Genomic DNA, 18,067 nt, shown 5'->3' with positions numbered 1-18,067 from the left:
GTGGGATCTTCCCGGACCAGGGCTCAAACCCGTGTCCCCTGCATTGACAGGCGGATTCTTAATCACTGCGCCACCAGGGAAGCCCTGTGAGATACAGTTTTAAGCTCACTTGACAAATGAGAAATCTGAGTCACGGTGTAAACTTGCCCAAGATCACTCAGTAGTAAGTGTTAGGGCTGGGATTTGAATCCAGGCCACGAGGCCATAACCACTGGTGTCCCCTGCCGGTCATAAAGGAGGCTTGGGAGAAATTGCAGACAGATCATATGACACAAACCCTCATTTATTTATGTTAACTTTTATATTCTCTTCGTTTAATTTTATTTCTTTATAAAAAGTAATGTGTGTTCTTTGTGACGTGCCAAATGATTTTTAAAAGCAAGTATATTTTTAAAAACCCACACGATTAATGGTTCACATGCTTTAAGCAGCTCTTACTTTCCAGGTTATTTTTAACATCAGTGAACACAGTGATGGCGTGACACCCCAGGAGAGCAGCGCTCAGCTTTAATCAGTTTAACCTTGGGGGCAGGGGCTGAGCCTTGGCAGCCAGGGGCTGTGCTGTCCCAGGGACCGGAGTGACAGGGACTCTGAGGGCCTCAGCTGAGCCATCCTGGGAAGCTTTCATGCCCTCCGCAGCCCCTGAGGTCTGGCCGACAGTGACAGTGGCCCTCAGCCAACAGCATCAGATACCGGGTTAGCACAACATCATCTGACCTGCGTTTGATTCTCAGGAAAATCGTTGTTTTCCCTCGCGTTTTTTAGGTAAGGGAACTGAGGCTTGGACAGGTGGGCTGACTTGGTAAGTAGCAAGGAAGAGGCTGGTCTGGGAGCCAATCCAGCTCTTTGTGACCTTAAAGCCAGAGAGGTTTATTTACTCTCTGCCTTTATATCCATTACGGCATTTGATTCACAGGTTCATAGGTTTATGAGCAGATACTTTCATGATCTCCATTTTGTAGAGAGGGAAGCTGAGGTTCAGAGAAAGGGCATGATTTTTTTTTAAATTTTATTGAAGGGCATATGATTCAACTGAGATCATTCGGCTGAAGGCAGAGCCAGGCTTGAACTCAGATGCCAAGTCTGATGCTCTTTCTATAACAAGAAACCATTTTCTTGCAATTCAGGTGTCTATGCAGTGCATTTGGCTCTTCTTCCCAATGTTAAAAGCTTCTAGGCTTCCACCTTGATTAGCTCGATGGGCTTTGGTATCATACAGACAGGTCTTGGTTTCAATCCCAGCTCTGGGCAAGTTGCTTAATGAGAAGTCAAACTAAATACATGAAAGGCATATCTATTCCATGGAGGAATAATTTTTAAAAATCCAACTGGTTCAAAGAGCTGATTTCATGCCAGAAACTGGACAAAGCGTTTCCTATGTATCAATTTAATTCTCACAACAATCCTTTGATCTGGGTAGTGTTTTTATTCCCATTTCAATGAGATGCATAGATGTGGAAACTGAGGCACAGAGAGGTTAAGTGACTTGTCCAAGGTCACCCAGCTCCCATCTGCCAAGGCTGGAATTCGCAATCACACAGCTTGGTCGCAAAGCCTGTGCTCTCAGCCACCACGGCTTAAAATCATGCTGTGGAACTACATCCACTAGCATGGAAAACTCCATGAGTTCAGTTTACAAAGTAGGTTACAAATCAGCACAGATGCCCCTATTTATTTGAAGTTCGTATGTAACGCTACAGTTTTTGAGTGCTGACTATATGCTGGGCGCTACTAGAGTATACTGTTTAACTTAATCTTTCAAGCAGCCCTGCTAGGAGAGCGCTACCATGAACAGATTTAGATGCATAACTGAAGACTCAGAGGGGTTCTGTCACCGGCTATGGTCACAGAGTCCTGAGAGTAGGAACTGGATTCAAACCCAGACACTCAGCCCCAGAATGCATCCACGTGGAGGCCACCACTGACTGATGGCCTCAGAGCTCCGAGCTCCTTCACCAGGGCCCGTGGCTTGTGGCTGTGGTCTGTGGGTGCACGGTGTGGCTCTGTATTGTCCCTAGAGACTCATGCCCTCCCCCCACCCTGCTCCCACTTTTGCAAAGTGCTTTTCAAAATATTTAGCAACACACAATAGGAAGATGTTGCTGGCTGCCCCACTGGGCTGATGCTGCCACTTTAGATGCCGGGCTTGGGGCAGTGAGGGAGGACCTGGGGCAACGGGAGGTATGTTCGGAGGGTTCAAAGCAATGCTCTTTGCCCACCTGCAGCTTTTCACTGCAGCCGTAGTTCTTCTCCCCCGAAAGCAAGCAGGTGCCAGGGTTTCCTGTATCTCCCCAGGAGCTGCCTGCAAGCTCTGATTCCCAGGCCCCTCCAGATGCAAAGCCCCAGGTGGGAAGACAGAATCTGGAAGATGCTGGGATCACGAACAGCTTCGGAGAAGCAGCAAGAGGGGACGTGGGGTGGGGGGCGTGGGCCGGCTCAGATGCCTGGCCCTCCATGTGCAGGCCAGATGCAGGACGGGAAACAGGAACCACATCAAAGTGGCAGGAGCCCCAGCCAGAGTGGGAGGGGGCCAAGGAAGTGTACAGCACGGCGATAAAAACCCAGGCCCTACAGAGCCACCACCGTCTGTGGGCACGGAGCCCAGGCCAGCAACAGGGACAGCAGTGATGTTGGCAGGTCTAGGACGGCACTGAGAACCCGGGCTCGTTGGTCAGCGGGTTCACCACTGCAGCAGAGGGGCCTGAGGGGCCATGCCCTGCAGAGGTTAGGAGCACGGGCTCTGGACCCGGAGGGCCTGGATGCAAATCACAGGTTGACCAGTCTCTAGGATTGTGGTGGTGATTGCACAACCCTGTGAATATATCAGTACTAAAAATATTAAATTGTGTACTTTAAGTGGGTGACTTGTATGGATGTTATATTTAAAAGCTGCTTCGTAAATTCCAAAGGGCTGGACCATGGCTCTTATGATGGCAATCACAGCACAGTGCTCACGTGCATGTGCACACACACACACTCACACCCACATGGACACAGGGGTCCTGGCTGCCTGTGTGCCAGACCTGCGCTACTCCCCTGCTGGATTCTCCCTGTTTATTCTTCACCTTTGGGAAAACACATCTGCTGCCAGGTCCTCCAGGGAGAGGTCCCGAAGAAATACACCAACCAGGAGGAATCCCTCCTTCCCACTGAGGCTCTGGTGGGTCACGTGATGTGGACTCTCTGGACCCTCCCCAGGGCAGGGACGGCTTTCCGACCTTATCGGGAGGTGAACAGCTTTCTCGCCTTGGTTCAGGCTGCAGATGACAGAGGGCTGAGGACAGTGGTGCCCAGATAGGGGGGCTCCCCAGAGCAGTCAACATTCAAATAACGTTGTGGTGACTTGGGGGGGGGGCATGTCCTCCTCTCTCTCTCTTTCTCCCTCTCTCTTCCCCAGTTTTTGTGTATGTCCATCTCTGACCCTTTGATTCTCTCCCTATCTCTCCCGGTTCTCCCTTCATTAGCATGTTGATTACCTCATAGCTGTAAGATGGCAGCTGTGCATCCAGACATCACATCCACGTTCCAGGCAGGAAGGAAAGGCGGAAGGAATATTAAGCAACGCCTCAAAAGATTTTCCAGGTATTTGTGACAGAGACAAATCAATAAATATCTGAGTGCTCCTTCTTTTTACCAAAGAATCCCAGAACCACCACAACTAAAGAGGATTATATATTTTGCTTGCTCAATTTTCTCCTTTTTTTTTCCTGCTCTAAATGGAGCCCAGCCTGTTCCTGGGCTTCTGTGAAATAGAAGTGGGAGAATAGATAGAGGTAGAGGGACTGGCGAGGCAGGAGGCACAGGAAGGGGAGACGGAGGGACTGATTCAGCTTGGGAAGTCCTGGCGGTTGTGACAGTCCTGGTCCTTCAGCCCTGTGTTTCCACCAAACCTGCACTTATGCCACCCACAACTAGCGTTCTAGTTCATTCATTCATTCATTCATTCTCTCACTCCCCCATTGATTCCCTCCCTCATTTCAGCAAGAACTGAGGGGCTCCTCCGATGGTGATGTGACTGCCTTGGACTTGTCAGCCTTCCTGTGAGACTGTGGGCTCTTTGAGTTTCTTTAAGACTGGGGGGTCCAGGGGACTTCCCTGGCGGCCCGGTGGTTAAGAATCCGTGCTTCCGATGCAGGGGGCACGGGTTCGAGCCCTGGTCAGGGAACTAAGATCCCACGTGCTGCACGGCGTGGCCTAAAAAAAAAACAAAATTGGGAGTCTAGCGTGCTGGCTGTTCGTTAGACAAATGAAAGAATGCAGGGATGTGCCATGATGCTTTCCAGAGAAGGATCCTGGGTGACAAAAGCTCAAATAATCAGAAATCTCTGGGCCAGAGGTGATGGAGATAATGAACATTGCTTACTCCATGACCCCTTGATGTTGGAATCTTGCTGTGATACCCTGGTCTGGTTCTCCTCCACGGTCAGGACCCATGAAGCCTGACTGGACCTCCCCATAGCACCTGTGCTGTTACAGAGCCTGGAGCATCACCTTGAGTGATGGAGGCTGGTGGACATGCTTCCACATTGGCTGGGCTCCGCCCTCCCCCAGGATCTGCTGAGCAAGTCCTTGCTTGTTCCCTGTTTGTTAATTCCCACCTTCAGAGTCAGGTGGGTCCCTCGAGAATGGCAAAATGAGCCTGATAATTACAAAAACAGCAATAATAACACCAGTCATTGTGCACTTATCATGTTCCATACTATCATAACATGCTAAGCACATGGTATTTATTTTTCTTTTTAATCTTCATACCAGCGCTATGCAGTACATGGTATAATTATACCCATTTTGCAGATAAGGAAACCGAGGCTCAGGGAGGCCAGATAATACAGCCAATAAGTGGGTGGCACTGGGACTTAGCCACAGTGGTATCCACCGTCAAGACACACATCTTGGTCCGCACTCTCCACCAGCCACCCTCCTGCCTGCCCTCTAGCGTCTGCCTCGTGCTGGGCTTCCCTCCCTCTTTGTGTAAATTAACTTACTCTAATGTGTGGATGACTGCTAAGCTCAACTCATCATAAAAATATTCGCCTTTTAATTTTAAATGCTAGTTCATCCAAATGCATGCTTAGTTGGTGGAGTATAGCATAGCACCGACCAAACAAAAAGGCACCTCCCGTATGCCTGTTCCCAGGGGACAGACTGGGGGTGCTGAGGAAGATCTGCCGACTCCCCTTCCATCTACAACCCCTGCTGCTGTAGAGACGGTGAGAACATCACCTCCAGCCCTGCCCTGTGTTGTGAGTAAGCCCTTCCAGGCTCTTCCATGGAGACTGTTCCTCTCCAGCCCTAACGACCAGCCTGCTCTCTGCATTTCCAGGTCTTGTTTGGACTGGAACAATTTCAAATGCTCTCTTATAATTATAGAGGTTGCGCAGGCGGGGGCTGCACCTCCGGGCGGCCACCAGACCTGCACGTCTCTGCTGCAGCCGGCAATTTCAGTAATGATAGTCATGCCTGCCGTTTATCTTTGGGGTTTCCAGAAATACAGGGACTTTTCCAGACACTTGTGAGTGTCTGTAACACGAGTGATTCGGATCGCGTCATTCTCTGAGGCTGTGAGGACCACCCCCTGGATGAGCCAGGGCACTTTCAGTGGGTTTTCAGGGAATACCAAACTCAGATGGGTTCAGACAATCGATGGGGTAAAGGAGACTCAGGAGCTACAGCTGGAGAAATTAGTTTTCCCAGGACTCAGGAATTCCCTGAGATGCAGGACTTTCAGTTTTATTTATTGATATTTATTTATTTATTTTTTAATTTTTATTTATTTTTAAAATTTTATTATTGAAGTAGAGTTGATTTACAATGTTGATTTACAATCTCTGCTGTACAGCAAGGTGACTCAGTAGGACTTTCAGTTTTAAAACCAAGAAATTCCTGGACAAACCAGGATAAGTTGGTTACCCTATTCCTGGTGAACCCAGGGAGTTGAACATGTGTGTTTGTCTTTGCTCCATCCAGAGACCATGCTAAAAAGGTTAACAAATGAAGTTTTTTGGTGTTTTTTTAAAAATTTATTTATTTATTTAGTTTTGGCTGCATTGGTTCTCCGTTACTGCACGTGGGCTTTCTCTAGTTGTGGTGAGCTGGGGCTACGCTTCATTGCGGTGCGCGGGTTTCTCTTGTTCCGGAGCACGGGCTCTAGGCACGCGGGCTTCAGTAGTTGTGGCTCGCGGGCTCTAGAGCGCAGGCTCAGTAGTGGTGGCACATGGGCTGCTTAGTTGCTCCGCGGCGTGTGGGATCTTCCCGGACCAGGGATCGAACCCGTGTCCCCTGCATTGGCAGGCGGATTCTTAACCACTGTGCCACCAGGGAAGCCCACAGGTGAAGTTTAAAATAAAGGTATAAACCTAAAGAACAATATGAATAGATGAGAGGACAACAGCAGTTGAAGGACACCCACAAAATATTTGAAAAAGGAAGTCAAATGGATAGGGACGACCCACATAGGCCAGCAGAAAAGCTGAACTCTAAGAAGCATGGCCCAGGAAATTAGGCTCCCTAATTCTAGCCCCTCTCTGGAAGGAGAGGGGAGATCAACCCTGCAGAGATTAAACCTGAGACTCCAAAACCAGCGATGCCAGCACAGAGAAAGATGGGCAACGCTGCTGTGAAAAGGGTACACTTAAGTGCAAGTCAGTGTGGAAAATGGTGAGCCTCACGCTCCTCCCATCACGGGGACCACCTCCACATCAAAACCAGAAACCGAAACACACAAGCAGAAAACAACAGAACCTAAGGAAACAAAGACAATGCAGAGAGAAGAAACATGCCTAAGAAAAAACAAAAAACATGGCTAATATTATCACAGAGATAAAAGATTGAAGGCGTGAAACAAGAAGAAAGTGCTATCTAAAAATTTTTTTCCAGAGAAGCAAGAATGCACACTTGTAAAGCTGTAAAAAGAGCATCAATAGAATAATTGAGAAATAAAGGTGAAGAAATACCCCCCAAACATGGCATAAATATATGGAGATGGAAAACTAGAAGTAAGAGATAAGAAAATTAGAGGTTCCATCCTGGGACCCCAATTCCAACTATACTTCAATAAAAAGAAATTATCATAGCATTAAAATTGTTCAGACAATTGGAGATTAAAAAAGACACTTCAAGTTTTCAAAGAGAAAGAAGGGGGAAAATGTCATATGCAAATGAACAGGAATCAGAATAGCCCTGAACTTCTTAACAGTAACACTGGAAGTATTGCAACTATGAAGTGCACGGAGCCAAGCCTTATTAGCCTTCAAATACCTGGAGGAAAATTATTCTCAAACTAGAATTTTATATTGGGTTAAACAATCAAAGTGTGAGATAGAATGATGATGTTTTCAGATATTAGATGTTTCAAAAAGTTGCCTCCCTTGTATGTCATACCAGGCAGCACCTAGAGAACCTGTTCCAATCACACAGTAGTGTAAACCATGAAGGAGGAAAGCGCAGGATCCAGGAATTGGCGGCCCATCGCAGAAGGGAGGTGAGGGCAAGTCCCAGGATGATGTGAGGGGAAGTCCCAGTGCTGCAGCAGGCCTGGAAGCCATTGACTGGGAACCAGGAGGAAAAGCTGAAAAATAACGAACAAACAAAAATCACCCAATAGATTACCTGATATGTTTGTGCTGAGAAAAGTTTTAGAATTCTTTTGGAGGGTTGGAGAAAGACACATGATGGATACAAAGAAAACTAAGCAGATTATTTTCTTAAGGCAATTATAAACTCCAGGAAAAACAAAAGGTTGTGTCAGAAAGGAAATGATGTCATACCATACTACACTGGGTAGAGGTAAACAGTATTTACAAGACCAGAATTACATAAACACTAAATATTCATTTTGCCAAACATTTGAATCAATAGATCAAGAGGATGTGGGAAGTCTATATGTGGAAGTGGTGTTAGGTTTTCAATTCTCATTTTCCATATGAGAGGCCAATGGTTAATGTCTAAAATAGGAAATCAAGAAAGAACAGGGTGAGCATATTATTTAGAAATACAGAGGTTTATATATATATGAGAAGAAAGAGCTAAAAAGAGTTGAAAGAAAAGGTGGTTTCTTCTAGAAGGCACTAATGTCCCGATTTAAGGTGCCCATCAAGTACCCAGGACAATAAATTTCAAAATGATGAATATTGATCTGAATCCCCACTGGGAGTAGGAGCCAGTGCTGAAGAGGTGGGTAGAGCACAGCTGCTCTTTATTATAAACCTTGTATTAGAGTTTAACTTTTTATTTACCTCTGCACAAATAGAAATTAAACTTAATGAGCAACAAAAGGATAGTTTTCTATGGGTAAAAAGAGGAATAAGAGGAATTGACTGGTATATACATCGGCAAAGCAAGGGGTGGTAGGGTGGTCTGCCTTCAAGCACAGCTGGATTTAGCAGCTCAAGTGACGTCCCCAAGGGCTAGAGCAGCCAACTCAACCCACTTAGGGACGATCTCAGTTTTAGCACAGGCATGTCCACACTCTAGGGAAAGCTGTCTGTCCCAGGCACACCAGCACGGCTGGTCACCTTAGCAAGAGCCCAGTTTTTCTGTCTCTCTGCTCTGCCTTCCTCGGGGTCAGCATCTCGCTCAGATTCCCCAAGGTGGCCCCCCGAACATTTGTGTGGTCGTCCCATGCCAGGAGCTCACCACTGTTAACTTCATTGTTTTGTTGTTTTTTTTTTTTTTAAAAAAACCTCTTACTCCAATTTTATTTTAAATCTTCCTATTTTTTCATGTGTTTAAGTTTTTTGTTAAGCCGCCCTCAAAACCTTTTTGGGAAGCAGTGCATCTATAACTCCTAAATAGATAAATACATCACTCTCCTTCCCACAGCTGTCCTGGCGAGAGCAGCATTCCCGGCAGAGCTGCCAGGCTTCCCGAAGGGTCAGGAGCGATGGAGCAAGTGAATTCTTTAGCCTGAATGACTGGGTTTGTTCCTTTAGACTGGTCAGTGAGCAGGACATTGCCAAGTCCCCTCTTCCTGCTGTGCCTGGTAAATAACCGAGGAGGTCACTTGTTTTGGTTTTAATTCACCCACATACAGGTTTGGGCAATAAGCTGTCTCCCCAGATTCTGGTTCAAGTTCTCACATGGTGGCCCCCACATTTGTGATGTTCAAGGCTTGGGGCAGATGCCAGAAGGAACAAGAAACAATCTTTGGTCTGTGGGAGTAGAATCATCTTGGTCTCCCCTTACTTGGGCAGGGCGAGCGCCTTCACGGGTGGAATGGTGCCGGGAATGAGAGCAGGGTTGGGAGCAGGACGAGCTTGAGTTCAAATCTCCGCCCTTAGCTGTGTGACCGTGGCAAGTCGCTTAGTGTCTCTGGGCCAAAATCCTTTCCTCTGGTCCCCAAAGTGCAGGGGCCGTCACAGCACCTCCCTTACAGCATGGACTGGAACAGTGGGTGCAATAGCCCAGACCAGCTCCTGGCTCACAGGAGGTTTGCAATGCACGAAGCAGCAGCTAGCAGAGACCTTTTCTCTTTTCCACCCCTGGCCCTGCCCCTGCCCTTAAATACTTTTGGGTGACTGTGAATCCCCCTCAAAAAATTAATTCAAACTAGCAAATTCAAAATTCAATTGAATAGCTCACCAGCAACTGTAAAGTGAAAACAAACAAACAAACAAAAAAAAACCAGATATATCAAATGTAGACAAGGATGCGGACCTCCCTGGTGGCGCAGGGGTTAAGAATCCGCCTGCCAATGCAGGGGACACGGGTTCGAGTCCTGGTCCAGGAAGATCCCACATGCCACAGAGCAACTAAGCCCACGAGCCACAACTACTGAGCCCTCATGCCACAACTACTGAAGCCCACGCACCTAGAGCCCGTGCTCCACAACAAGAGAAGCCACCGCAATGAGAAGCCCGCGCACCGCGATGAAGAGCAGCCCCCGCTCGCCGCAACTAGAGAAAGCCCGTGCGTAGCAACAAAGACCCAACGCAGCCAAAAAAAAGGAAAAAAATAAATGTTGGCGAGGATGTATAGCAAATGGGACTCCCACCTGCTGGTGGCGAGGATGTAGCTTCGATCACCTTGGAAAGCAGTCTGGCAGAATCAGCTAGGACAGACATTTCGCAGATCCTGTGACCCAGCTCCGCTAGTCCATTCCTAGGAGGAGACCCAGCAGAGACTTGCATGGACATATGCAAGAGCGTTCACAGCAGCATTTTCTTATTAGACAGAAACCACCAAACGCCCATCAACAGTAGAACGAAGAAACAAATTTGCTGGGTTCACACAATGGAATGTTATACAGCAACAAAAAGGAAACAAACTACGACTAAACACAGCAAGATGGGTAAGTCATGACATTGAGGAAAAGAGGCCAGGTGCGGTGGAACAAGTATTATACTGTTTTGTTTGTATAACTTGCTAAAATAGGCAAAACCAACCTACGGAGTGGGAGTTGCACGCAGTGGTTACTGTGGGGGGCCGGGGCGATGACTAGAAGGGCAACTCTGGGGACCACGATGCTATTTTTTGATCTATTCCAGGTGCAGAAACTGTCACTCTGTGTTCACATTTTGCATATCCTGCATGGATACCATACTTCAGTAGAAAACTGAAAGTAACTACAATCACATAATCTTGATCATGTTCCCCTCATCCAAGGGCTGTGGGGACCAGGCTGACGGTGGCTCCCCAGCATCCTGTCTCAGCTGAAATGTCACCTTCTCAGAGGAGCCTCCTCTGAAAACCCGTTCCCAAAGCGGCCATTGGCCCCACCACAGCCCTGTGAATTCTCTACTGACCCTGTCATTGTCTCTCTCAGGGCTGCTTTCTCCGGCTGGTGGATTGTCTCTTGCCGGTCTGGTGCCGATGGTTGATTGTGTCGTGCCTGCCTCGCCTCCCAGCCTGTGAGCACAGGAGAGCAGGCTCCTGTCCATCTTCCTCCTGCTCTAATGTTTCCGTAACAGCGGCTGGCACAGAGGCAGAGCTGAGGAGCCTCTGTGAGTGCCAGGTGTTGAACGGACTAGTCAGATATCCGTCCACAGAACAGAGGAGTGGAAACGTGCGCCATGTTTACATCCAGTGAGGGGGAGAACATTGGATTGATGGGTCATTTGTTACCTTTTCCCGTGTGCTGTTCTTTGTTTCCAAATCTCTGATCAGGAATGATCAATGTTAGCCAAAGGAGCACTCTGAGGACGAGCCGTAGGCGGCCAGAGAAGGGCTTAAGGAGTGATACTGAAGGCAAGCACCCCGAAGCCGATGGTGGGGACGGAAGGTCACGGCTGGGCAAAGGCTGGGAAGAAATGCTGCCCAGATGGGTCTGGCCCGCACCCCCGCTGCTCGCAGGCCCCGCCTGGCTGAGGACACACGGGCAGGAGCAGTGCAGATCTGCGTACACATGTGACTCCTGGCGGGTGTCATGAACCAGGCGTGCCAGGCTCTGCCGCCGCCGTCACGCCCGCACACACAGGCCTCCAGCCTGCCGGACTATTTATACCCCTGGAATGTCACCAGGCCGCCGGGAAGCGAAGACCCTTGTAATGCATCAAGGCCACGGCCGCCGCCCGGTCTCAGCCCAGGGCATCCGAGAAGCCCCACTTGGTGTTATCAGCAGACCCCTCTGAAGATAAGGAGCCTCCGCTTGGCTCACTAATGGTGTTATTTTAGGGACCACTCAGAAGGACAGGATGAGATGGAGGCCCGGGTCACCTGTCATCCTTCCCTTCATCAACACTCGAAACAAGAATGGAACAAAGACCAGTGCTTGTTTGGAGGGCTGGAGGGGCCACCGAGCCAGAAAATCATCCTCCCCCAAGACACCCGGGAAGGAATTTGCTCAGAGAGACTCTCCGTCCCCCTCATGGCACTTCTGGGCGACCCACCCACCCCCAGGCCAAGTGGGTTGCCAGGTGGAGGCGCAAAGCCGTCGCTCCCCAACTCTGGGCTGGACAAAAAGGGTATGATGATTTCTGCTAAGACGTCCTGAAATAGAGAGATCTGGATCTGGATTTGGTTAGGAAGGGTCAGAGCTCAGATATGCAGTTTCTCTGTTGGCTTTAGCAACTGAAACCATTTTTATTCAGCATTTCTGTAACGTGATCAAGTTCTATGTGCACCTTCAAGGGTCAAGGGCGAGGATATGGGCCTCTGAGCAAATGGTGGCCACGTCTCCACGCCCTGCCCCGCCCGCCAGACCTCCACCCCAGCACACACGCACAAACTTTTCTCGGGAATTACTTAGTCTGTTGCTCAGCGGCTTGTTTGTGCCATTAAATAATGACATGAGTTTGGGAGAACGTGGATCTCAGGCCAGAGTCATCATTCCTAAGCTCCCCCAGCCCCTTCCTTTCCTAGAGCAGGAAAAGCGGAAAAGACCACAGGGTTTGGGATGAAACTCAGAGGGTCACTTCACCGCTCCATTAAAGCACACTCCTGGGTACACCTGAGAAAACGTCTCACAGATGATCCCGAAACGCAGCCCAGGTGCCAAGGGGGCCGATGAGGTGGAGCCGGCAGACACCCCCGATCTAACCTTGATCTGAAAGGGCGAGGCCCAGGGCGCCAGGGTTAAAGCCCTCTCCAAGGCCCTTCAGCTACCAGGAGCAGAGCCCAGGTCTCCTGATCCCGGGCTTGTTAATAGCAATACAGGCATTTATTCATCAAACCGTGTCAAGGAAGCCCTGCTGTGCGCCAAGACTTGGGTTGGGCATGGGGACACCACAGCAACCAAAACAGACAAAATCCCTTGTCCTCTGGAGACCAAGACAGACGACAGCCACATAAATAAGTAAAAACATTCAGTTTGTCAGGTGGCAATGAGCTTTACGGAGGGAAAGCAAGCAAGGAAGAGGACAGGGAGGGTGGGGGTGTGGAGTCACCAGCAGGCACCTGAGGAGGACGAGGCGATTTGGGGAAAAGATCTGAAGGAGCTTAGGGAACAGCCTGCAGCTGTCTGGAGGAACTGCATTCCTGGCTGGTGGCGGGGGGGGGGGGGGGGCGGGGGGGGCGCAGCAGGTGCAAAGGCCCTGAGGCAGGAGCGCACACCTGGGATGTGGAGACCAGCAAGGGGGGTGCTGCAGCTGGAGCAGAGTGTGTGAGGGGAGGGGCGGTAGAGTGGGGGTGACGGAGGCTGATGATGGCCCCCCAAAGGTGGCCACGTCCTAATCCCTGGAACCTGCAAATGTTACCTTACCGAAGGTGACGTACATTGGTCTGTATCAACCATTTTCATTCACAACACTTCTGACACCAAATGTTGGCAGGGGGGGTTTCTCCCCACACCAACCAGTTCTCCAAATCTCTGGATACCAACTGGGTGTCCTACAACTCCATTCAATTCTGACACTATCTCCCTGGAGTTAGCACAGACCCTGAGTTTAAGGGCTCAGGCACCAATTGCAAATCCCAGGTTGTCACCTGCACTTTTGACCCACTGGCTATAAATCAGGGGTTTCCACACACCCCTCCTCAGGTTTGATAATTTGCTAGAACAGCTCACAGAACTCAAGAAGGCACTTTACTTACTGTTACCCGTTTATTATAGAGGACACAACTCAGGATCGACCACGTGAAGGAGATGCTCAGGGAGAAGTGCAGTGGGAGACGGAGCACGCGGGCCCCCAGGCCTTCCCTCTGCCACCATTCCTCACCTCCATGCGGTCACCAACCTGGAAGCTCTCCAAACCCTCCTTCAGGTCAGGGGTGGGGCTGAAGGTTTCAACCCTCCAATCACAGAGTCTCTTTGCTCAGTCAAGAGTCACCTCATTAGCATAAACTCAGGTAGGGTTGAAAGGAGCTAGTTATGAAAACTAGACAGTCCTAAAACTCCTGTTCTTCCCAGCACTCAGGAAATTCCAAGGCGTCTAGAAGCTCTGTGCCAGGAATCAGAGACTAAAGACCAGAGATTTATTTTTTATTATGTCCCGCCTTGCAAAAGGGACTTTGCGGATGTGATTGAGGATGTTGAGATGGGGAGATTTTCCTGGGTTGTGTGGGTGAACCCGATGTAACCACAGGGTCCTTGGAATACAGAAGGAGGAGGGCTGGACAGAGAGATGTGAAGAGACCTAAAGATGCTACCCTGCGGGCCTTGGAGATGGTGAAGGAGCCAGCCCTCTTTAGACTTCAGACCTCTAGAACTATAAATTTGTGTTGCTTTAAGGCACTAAGTTTGTGGTACACTCAGCCCTCTGTATCCATGGGTTCAACCAACCACGGATCAAAAATAGTCAGAAAAAAATTCCAGAAAGTTCCAAAAAAGCAAAACTTGAACTTGCTGCATGCAGAGAGCATGTACATTGTATTAGGTATTTGAAGTAATCTAGAGATGATTTAAAGTGTACGGAGGATGTGTGTAGGTTATACGCAAATACAGAGAGGGGTCCTGGAACCAATCCCCCGTAGAAAATGAGGCACGACTGTAGTTTGTTACCGCGGTCACTGGTAACGGGAAACTTGGTCGGGGGCGAGGGTCAGATCCCGTAGGTTCGTTTTGGTTCTTTTACTCTGAGCAGGGTGGGAGCCCGTGGGGGGCTTTGAGCAGAGAACTCTTGTTTAACAGCATCACTCTGGCTGCCAAGATGTGCTCTGCTTACATCATCTCACTTAATGCTCCCGACAACCCTAAGACGTTATTACTGTTGTGCCCACTTTATAGAAGAGAAAACTGAGGCTTGAGGAGCTACGCGGTGTGCCCAAGGTCACTCAGCTCATAAGAGGCTCCAAGTTCATCCTTTAACGGGGCATACAAGGTCCTTTGTTTAGTGGCCCCACTCGTTGTAGGAGCTTCCCCTCAACTGTCCCTAAAATAAACGCCCAGCTCTCTACTCTCCCCCGTCACTGTCTCCTGCAGATGCCCTTCCCAAGAGGCAGACACCACCAGAGAGCAGACTCCTGAGCGCCAACCCAGGGGCTGGACGTCACTGCGGAGGGGGCTCTCTAGGAGGCCGGATGGGGGTGCTCCAACCCCATTTCCTTCCCTTCCTCAGCTGTGAGTTCTTAAGTAAGTGGACGCCACCCCTCAAAATCTCCCCATAGCTCCCAGGCTTCTGTTGGCTTGATTTCAGTTTCCGTAATTCGGTGGTTCTCAACTGGGAGCGACTGTGCCTCCCAGGGGACATTTGGCAATATCTGGGGACATCAGTGGTTGTCACGACAGGGGGATGCTACTGGTGGCTAGAGGGTGGCGGTCTACAATGCACAGGATTGTCCAACAGCAGAGAATGCCCGGCCCCAAAGGCCGGAGGGGCCGAGGCTGAGAATCCCCTCGCTTAACCTCTTCCCATCACAGGTCTCCCGCTGGCCTTGGCTTTCTCCCCTGGGCTCTGTCCTCAGCTCCGTGGGCTCAGGGCCTTCTACCTGGGGTTTCCTGCACACTTGGACCGCACACCTGGCTAACATCTCTTCAGCTGGTGCTAATCCTTCCCCCAACGCTGGCCATTGTCTGGCCTCTCCCTTGACCATTCATTTGCTCGCCTGCTCTCTTTGCCATTGCATGCGCCATCCAAGAGAGGGGGGGGCCTCATTCCCCCACCCCCGCTCACGGCGTATCCTCAGTGCCCAGAACGCTGTCCGCAGCCCACATATGTCCCAAATGTCCTTGCTGAACAGTGAATGTGGCAGAGGACATATCAGACCCTGGGCCTGACACCAAAGTTCTTGTTCTGTCCACTGGGCACAGGACTGGCTACGGAAGCTTCAGGACCTGGAGCCACACGGAGACGCAGGGCCTTCTGGAGCCCCGGGTGACCGCCCAGGCCACACGCCCTCGGGGCGGCGGGGGGGGCGCAGGGGCGGGTAGCTGGCACCATTTTACAGCGCTGGCTGCTGATGCTGGGACATGACTTGTGGCCACACTGCAGTGCTCACAGCACTAAAGTAGGGCCAGCCCAGGGCCTGCGTTCCATGGAGTGGGGGGCTTGAGACCCTGCCCCACTCGGCCACCTCCTCCGTCACCACAGAGCCGTGGCTGGGAGAGGGCGGGTGGGAAGGACTGAGTGCCAGGGGAGGCAGCGCTGTTCTCCGGGGCCAGGTGCACTTTGTCTTTGTCCCAACAGCTGCCGCAAATCCAGAGACTTTGGAGAGTTCTGTGTTTTTCCTCTTCTATTTTTATTTCCTCAAATCTAAGACCAAGAGAGGCTGGGGCCAGAGTCTTGAAGGGGTCTGAGCCAGGAGGACCCGATCCACAGGCAGAGGGGAAGCATGTCTAGGTCACGGTCAGTATCCCTAGAAGGGGTGGACGGGCTCCAACCTGAGCGCAGGGCTGGGGCCCCGAGAAGGACTGGGTCCTGGGAGAGAGGGTAGGAAGTGGCCCAAGGTCCCACAGCTCACAAGATACGTTAGTTAGGTTTGAGCTGGCGCTGATCCCAGGCCCCTCTGCCCAGCACGCACTCCCTCTGCGGTACGAGGATTCACCTCCATCTCAAGTAAATATGTGTAAGAAGGCAGCAGAGGTCCTCTCCCAGGGGAAGCGAGCGTGCCCTCAGCTGCCTCCGTGTGCGACCTTCACCGGGTACCACTTCCCACATCCCAAGCACCAGGGAGAGGGGTTTGAGCGCTCACCCCACCTCCAGCCTCTGCAGATGGGAGACGGCAAAGGCTCGACTGGGGCAGGAGAGATTAAAATGCCACGTCCTCCTTGAAGCCCTCCCTTATTCCCTTACCCACCCCCCAGCTCTTCCCGTCAAGTCCTCTCCTGCTCTTAGCGCATCCTACGACCCCACTGCAAAGTCCCTCTGGGGCCCTCAAAGCCTTTGCCTCGCTGACTTCATTCCTGCCTGACCCACTCTGCCCCGGCCACAGGTGCGGGCTTCCTTGCTGTTCCTCCACCCTGGCAAGCAAGTCCCACCTCAGGGCCTTTGCACGTGCAAATCCTTCAGGCAGAAATGCTCTTCCCCACGGGGACCCCTATCGCTCCCCACTCAGAGTCCTTCCCTGACCACGCTTTCCAAGAGCCTCTCTGCTGACACCACCCACCCTTCCCTGGCTCACTCTTTCTTCCCAGGACTCATCACTAAATGGGTCACCCCTAGCCGGCTTGTCCATCGGGCACAGCAGACACCGTGCGCGGGAACCATGGTACTTTTAGGAGCCCACAGAAAAATGTTTTAATATCTTTTGAAATGAGAAGATTAAAAAAAATGATGCAGCCTGGTTAATATTCATCTCTATACCCACGCAATCATGAAGGAAAATCTGTATTATTTTATATGGAGGAAGAAGCCCACGCAGCCGTGGTGCGCTACCGGGTACTGTTTGTTTCCTGTGCCCTCGGACATGTGCTTCCCTGAGCGGATGCTTTGCTCCTGTATCTCCAGCGCCCGCAGCCTGGCACACGGAGGACGCACAAGGAACTAGTGAATGAGCGAATGAATGAATGAAGGCTTCTGGCCAAAGAGGAAGCCTGTGCAGCCCTCAGAGACACCTTGGCACCTGTGAAGGGCACTGTGGTTCAGCCATCCTTGTTTATGGTCTGCCCACTCCTCCAGAGCTGACACGGCCCGGCACCCTGCGCTGCACCTGGCTGCAGCATGACTGGGTGGAGGCTCAGAACTGGGGGGAAGCTGGGCTGGGCTCCCAAGCCCCTTTCTAGTCGTGGGATGAGACGAGGAGCTGCAGTGCTCACACAGCAGCACGGACGGCAGCCAGGGGCATTGGGAGGGGACCACAATGCTCTACGAGGTCCCAAAACTCTGCAGCAGGAAAGCAGGGGCAAGGCCTCAGGAGCGGGACGTGTAGCTTCATGACAGTGGGCTGAATGGTGGTACCCCAAAAGATATGTCCACATCCAAATCCCTAGGACCTGGGAATGTGACCTTATTTGGAAAAAAGGTCGTTGCAGATGTAATTCAGGATCTCAAGGCGAGGAGATCATCCTGGATTATCTGGGTGAACCCTAAATCCAGTGACAAGTGTCCTTTTAAGAGACATGCAGAGGAAGGGCATAGAAAAATGGAGAAGCCATGTGAAGACAGTGGCAGAGACTGGAGAGATGCAGCCACAAGCCAAGGATGCCGGCAGCCACCAAAGGATGGAAGAGACACGGAAGGTTCCTCCCCTGAAGCATCTGCAGGGAGTATGGCCCCAATGACACCTTGAGTTTGGACTTACAGCCTCCAGAACTGTG

At 50.7% G+C, this 18,067-nt stretch overlaps 1 long non-coding RNA gene across 1 annotated transcript; it reads left to right on the top strand.

Annotated features, from left to right (window-relative positions):
* Positions 1-709: 709 nt before the first annotated feature.
* Positions 710-10,824, top strand: LOC114487615 (uncharacterized). The gene is made up of 3 exons (XR_003682789.1): positions 710-765; positions 3,465-3,582; positions 10,763-10,824. It is a non-coding gene; the product is annotated as an uncharacterized lncRNA (long non-coding RNA).
* Positions 10,825-18,067: the final 7,243 nt, after the last annotated feature.

The sequence above is a fragment of the Physeter macrocephalus genome, chromosome 14, assembly GCF_002837175.3.
Source record: "Physeter macrocephalus isolate SW-GA chromosome 14, ASM283717v5, whole genome shotgun sequence".
Classification (NCBI taxonomy): domain Eukaryota; kingdom Metazoa; phylum Chordata; class Mammalia; order Artiodactyla; family Physeteridae; genus Physeter; species Physeter macrocephalus.
This window is presented reverse-complemented; position numbering and strand designations above follow the sequence as displayed.